Source organism: Leptinotarsa decemlineata, unplaced genomic scaffold (genome assembly GCF_025532065.1).
Source record: "Leptinotarsa decemlineata unplaced genomic scaffold, Ldec_3_MD MMD2_tig00078422_RagTag_RagTag, whole genome shotgun sequence".
Classification (NCBI taxonomy): domain Eukaryota; kingdom Metazoa; phylum Arthropoda; class Insecta; order Coleoptera; family Chrysomelidae; genus Leptinotarsa; species Leptinotarsa decemlineata.
Window position 1 is genome coordinate 737,495 of NW_027412747.1, and position 5,833 is coordinate 743,327.

The window sequence follows — 5,833 nt, forward strand, 5'->3', positions numbered from 1 at the left end:
CATTGATTTTGATATAATTGCGGGGAAAAAGCCTTCCACTCTTCTCTTTACAACGTGCGATTGCGATATATCTTCTTTTACTTTTATCAAACAAACTTTTTATGCCAGTTGCCTTGTTTTTTGATTCAAAGGGTTAAGCCTGGTCTACACAACAATAAAGCCTGCGCTTCCACAGTTTAGGCAACTTTAAAATATTGATTGATACCGGAGCAGGAATATTAATTTTCAAAAAGAAAACTGTAAAGAATTATTTAAAACAATTTAAAGAAAATGTAACGTTCAAATTTCATTCTAAAAGTACATTAGTAATTACACGCCCTGTATGTGAAATCAATCTCATTTATTCAGCACACTCGTACATACAATTTTAAAATAAAAGGATATCCCATTCCAACGAATCCGCCTCTGAAGTTTGACTGGAGCTGAAAAAAAAGAATGTGTTAATTAGCTTAAGTAGAGGAAATATTTGTTATGATTTTATGGTAAATCGGACAATTCACTGTTAACGACCACATACATAAATGATGAGGCAGTACTCACCTTATTTCAGTAGTTGCAGACTAAGAGTCATAAGGGTTTTGTTTATTTGTTTTTCTTAATCGAAAATCACTGAACGTAAACATTGTTCCGATCAGTTGATTCGAGTCGGACATCTAGCTAGCTTCTTCGAAATCTAGTTGATAGTATTTTATAGGTCACAAGAGTCTGTAGTTCCTTGAATAGCCGTAACTCGAAGAAAACTCATTATATTATATAGTAGAATGCATATTTGTACATAGAATAATCTTAGTAACGAGTATTTAGAAATTTAGAACACGAATATACGTAATGTTCGGATGTTTAGGTTTGTTTTGGAATTATTATTTAGAATATGCGTGAGCTATCTATGTGTAGAAGTGATAGGTAGGGATTTGTCATTTTTGATTAGGTCGAAAGGTGTTCACTCCCGTTTGGATTGTGTCCTTGTGAAAGTAACCGCTGGTTGAATTCGAGGTGTTTAATGATTTTTCAATCATCCTCAGTTGGGATAATCTCGAAATTCACCATTAAAGAGTTCTGTAGACTGTATAGTGTATTTGATGGGTTGGTTATTCTGAATACAATTCAGAACTGATCTCGTAAGAGGATTTTTAGTGGTATTTTTTTGTACGACGACAGAGTACAACGTGTACACGATCCTGTGAAGCTGTTACCATCTTGTGTGATACGTGGCAATTCTCTACAGTTCACGGAAGTGATAAAACCCCTTAGCAAGGGTAAGTTAACCTTTGTATATATGTATTTATTGAGATTTGTGTAACATTTCTGTTTCAATAAAGATACTACTCTAGGGCAGATTTACCTGACCCTCCATCTCAGCTTGTTCTCTGTGATTTAGCTGTGGTGAAATTGCAGTCTTTCGTCGTTGTCGTTGTTTTTCTTGTTTGTTTTGTGAACCGACAGAAATGTGTTAAATTCCCTGTTGGGAATTTAAATAACCATAAGGTTTTAAGGCATACTTCTTTTTTTTAGGTTTTTTTTGGGTAATTTTTATTTTCGTACCTGCTACGCTGGATTCCAAGCATTGGAAGCACCTTACCTAGAGGCAGAATTCCACACATCAACTGGGTGATCCATCACAACAGGCACCACCACCGGTGTGATTTTCCACTGTGACCTTGAACATACTACAGGGTGTCCCGAGTTCTGAGGACTTTGGAGCTGGTACTCAACGCCGTGGGAGAGACGCAAGTTTAGATTTCATTTATCTTAAATATATATAGAACGCTATTATGCTTATGTATCTGCTTCATTGCGAAGGTGAAATTTGATATTTATTATCATACATGTGAAGGGGAAATTTAATGCTTACTATTTTATGCTTGATTATGATAATGTGCGCCTACGCTTGAGCTCTCGCGACGCCGCCCCCACTATGTTGCATGCATTTTAATTTCGGCCCTGATATTTTTCGACACGATTCATGCTCGTCGTTAGTAGGTAGTGACAGATTGAGTTGACGCTTACCAGGTTTGCTTGTGCTTTTATTCATTAGTGTTCGCATTGCTTGAAACGTTAGATTAATCGTTGTATAAATGTATATATATGTTTAGCTAAAATTTTGCTTCGTTTATGGACATTGGTGTTGATGCTGTGAAACATATTTTATGGAGTATCATGGTATCACGACTGAATACATAATTTGGATACTTGTGATCAGAGTTGCACATTGCTTTCTTATATTGCTATAAATTGCTACTGCTATAGCTACCGTCACTTACGCTCAATTATTATAGGAATTTTTCAGAAGGAGTCATCAAACCATCCAGTTGACTTTAAAACTTGTTTATGTTGAATAGTTCAGTTGATTTGCATATGTTGTTGATGAAGTACACCGGTTCTGAATAAATCTATTTTATGAACCCGTTGTTTCCATGTCCTTTGGTAAATTAGGGATATAGGCACATAACTGAGGGTATTTGTGGGTAAATTTACCTGGCGCCCATTATTATTTCTTAAATACATGTTTTTAACGAACCACTCCCGTCTTCACTGAGTGTAGCCGCAAATACCCACTTGACACTTGTTGTTGGTCAAGTGCAACGCGTCTTTGGTAGATCTGAAGGTCGCATTTTCGGCGCCCAACGTGGGGCCTGGCCTGAATAGACCAGTAGAAAAAAAATAATAATACAAGTTTATAAAAAAAAATTATAAAATAATTTTTTTGAACTATTCATATTTCTGTCTTCATCAAGATGGCATATAGAATGCAAATTAATAGGTTAGCATAGGATGAACTTGAGTATGAGCTCAGGGTCAGAGGCATTGCGATTAGAACAGTTGAAGAAATGAGACACTCCTTGTCGATGGCAATTCGTCTCGAACAGTCCGGAGATTCTGTAAATTACCCTGCTTATCCGTTCACGGTCGAAGAGGATGAAAAAGCGGTAGAAGGCAAATTAGCATCTCTAGTTCCATTGGTAGACGACTACATGCTCGATCCTCGTGCAACAAGTTGCAGTCGAAGCTTGCGCATGTGCTGAATCGCATCGATCACATGGATGAAGAAAAGTCACAAAAGCGTCCACATCTGCGCGCTAAAGCACTTGCAGTTATGGATAACCTTCATCAGAAAGTACAAGATAAAAGAAGTTCAGAAGTTCCACCTCAACTTAGTTTCATGGAACAAAGCTTGGCATTCAATCCCTCCCGGAGATCTTCGAGTCCTCCACCGCCTAATCCGATTGAGTCCCCTAGTACCTCAAGTCAAGTTAAGCCAATATAGCCAATAAAGTGGAATATCAAGTTTCCAGGTGATAGGAAAGGTCCTTCTCTGTGTTCTTTTCTCGAAAGAGTTGAAGAGTTTAGACAGGCCAGCCACAAGCCACTCCATTAGAATCTGGAATAGATTAATTTACAGGAAGGGCATTTCAATTTTATGTCGCTTATCGTAATGAAGTAAACTCGTGGGATGAATTTGTAAATTTATTGAAAGAAGAGTATTTGTCTACGGGGTATAATGAAAAATTATTTGATGAAATCAGAAAGCGCACCCAAGGACCAGATGAGTCAATCGGTATTTATTTAGCTGTTATGACGGGATATTTTAATAGGTTGACTTGTCCAGTTTCGGAGGAAGCTAAGTTGAAAATTCTTATGGAAAATATTTCTCCATTTTATCAAAATCAGTTAGCTCAGAATTAGGTAGGCGATTAGAGGCGAAGAAGGAAGCTGTCGAAAATTATGCAGTGCCTACTCGTAGAAGTGCAGTCTTGGATGCTGATTTAGCCTATGTGGAGGTGTTTTCTGTTGATAGCCTTCAAAACTCTTCGTCTGATCAACATAGTAAATCTAAAGGGTCGGCACACACTACTGTATGCTTTCGTTGTAACAAGCCGGGACACAAGGCTATTGGATGTTTAGAGAAGAGAGATAAGTTTTGTTAAAGGTGCAAAAAGGAAGGGTTCACGGTTAGGACGACACTCCTAGGTGACCGGAAGGAGGGTGTCGGAAAAAATTGTCCGGTCGATCGAATTCAGATCCTTCTAGATTTTGTTTTAGCCATGTTGATAATGATGAGAGGCCATATTTACGTGTTGAAATTTTGGGAAAACAAATTCTAGGTCTTTTGGACTCCGGTGCTTCTCGTACTGTACTGGGAAATAAGGGTTTAGGTATAATTAAGGAGTTACGTCTTACTTTGGATAGTAGTAGGTCTACATTTTATTCGGTTGCGAATGGTAGTCGTTGTAAAAGTGTTGGCGTCGTAGAATCACCTATCTCATTGAGGGAAGGTTACGATTGATGGAAGTAGCGGTTTTTCCAGAATTGCCCCACACTTTGATTTTAGGTGCGGACTTTTGGAAGTTAATGGGTGTAGTACCGGATCTTCGCCATGATGAGTGGTATTTCTCTAAGGAACCGATACTTATTAATGGAGTTGAACAGGTGGAAGGTCAGACTCTCTTAACTCCCTTGGAAAGTAGTCGTTTGAAAGCTGTGATTGACCGTAATGTCGCTCTGATGGGAAAGGAGCTGGGTTTTACCAACAGAGCCGAACACGTTATAGTTACCAATAGTGAGCCCATCAAGCAGCGTTATTACAGGGTTAATCCCGTGGTACAAGCCCAGATAGATAAGGAACTTGATGAGATGCTTAGACTAGGAATAGTCGAACCGTCTAACAGTCCCTGGTCTTTTCCGATACTTCTTGTGAAAAAGAAAGACGGAAGTTTTCGATTTTGTGTAGACTATAGGAAACTTAATTCAGTCACTGTTCGGGATAGTTATCCCTTACCTTTTGTCTCGGATACCCTTGATAAACTGAGAGATGCGAAATATTTATCTAGTTTAGATGTCAAATCAGCATATTGGCAGGTCCCGGTAGCGGAAAGTTCGCGTCCTCACATGGCATTTACTGTACCAAACAGAGGGTTGTACCAATTTCGGAGGTTACCGTTCGGTTTACACAACGCTCCGGCAACGTTGCAACGATTAATTGACAACGTCTTAGTGCATGATTTGGAACCCAATGTATTTGTTTACCTGGACGATATTGTCATAGTCACGTCGACTTTTGAACAACACTTGAAAGTCTTGGATGAAGTTTTTAGACGTTTAAGGGAAGCCAACATAACTGTAAGTGTTGACAAGTGTCAGTTTTGTCGCCCGGAAATGATACCTTGGTTACATCGTAGACCGGAATGGACTCCATGTCGACCCGGAGAAAGTTCGAGCTATGCTTGATCTCCCCCCTCCAACTAATGTCACGGAAGTTCGTCGTATAGTGGGGACATTTTCTTGGTATAGGCGATTTATAGAGAATTTCTCGTCAGTTATAGTTCCGATTACAGCATTGCTACGGAAGAATTCCAAGTTTGAATGGACTAGCGAATGTGATGATTCATTTCGGCGAATTAAAGAAAGTCTGGTGTCAGCACCGATTCTTAGCTGCCCCGATTACTCAAAGCCATTTGTGGTCCAAACAGATGCTTCCGGCTATGGTATCGGAGCGGTTTTAATGCAGCCTCATGAGACAGGAGATAAGGTTATATGTTATTTGAGCCGATCTCTGACGCGTGCAGAGAGGAATTAAACTACTACGGAACGTGAGTGCCTTGCCGTTCTTTGGACAATCGAGAAACTGAGGCCATATTTGGAATCGGTTGAGTTCACCGTCGTTAGTGACCATTATAGTCTTCTCTGGCTCCAGAGCCTTAAAGATTTAACTGGTCATTTGGCGCGCTGGGCAGTGAGACTACAGCAGTACAGTTTCAAAGTGATTCATCGGAAGGGAAAAGATAACGTAGTCCCCGATGCACTTTCTCTGTCGGTTCCCGTTGTAGACTTAATT

General features: G+C 39.4%; 1 long non-coding RNA gene across 1 annotated transcript; it reads right to left on the bottom strand.

Moving 5' to 3' along the window:
* Positions 1-321: 321 nt before the first annotated feature.
* Positions 322-693, bottom strand: LOC111514775 (uncharacterized). The gene is made up of 2 exons (XR_002723428.2): positions 541-693; positions 322-422 (listed from the first exon to the last, which is right to left on the bottom strand). It is a non-coding gene; the product is annotated as an uncharacterized lncRNA (long non-coding RNA).
* Positions 694-5,833: the final 5,140 nt, after the last annotated feature.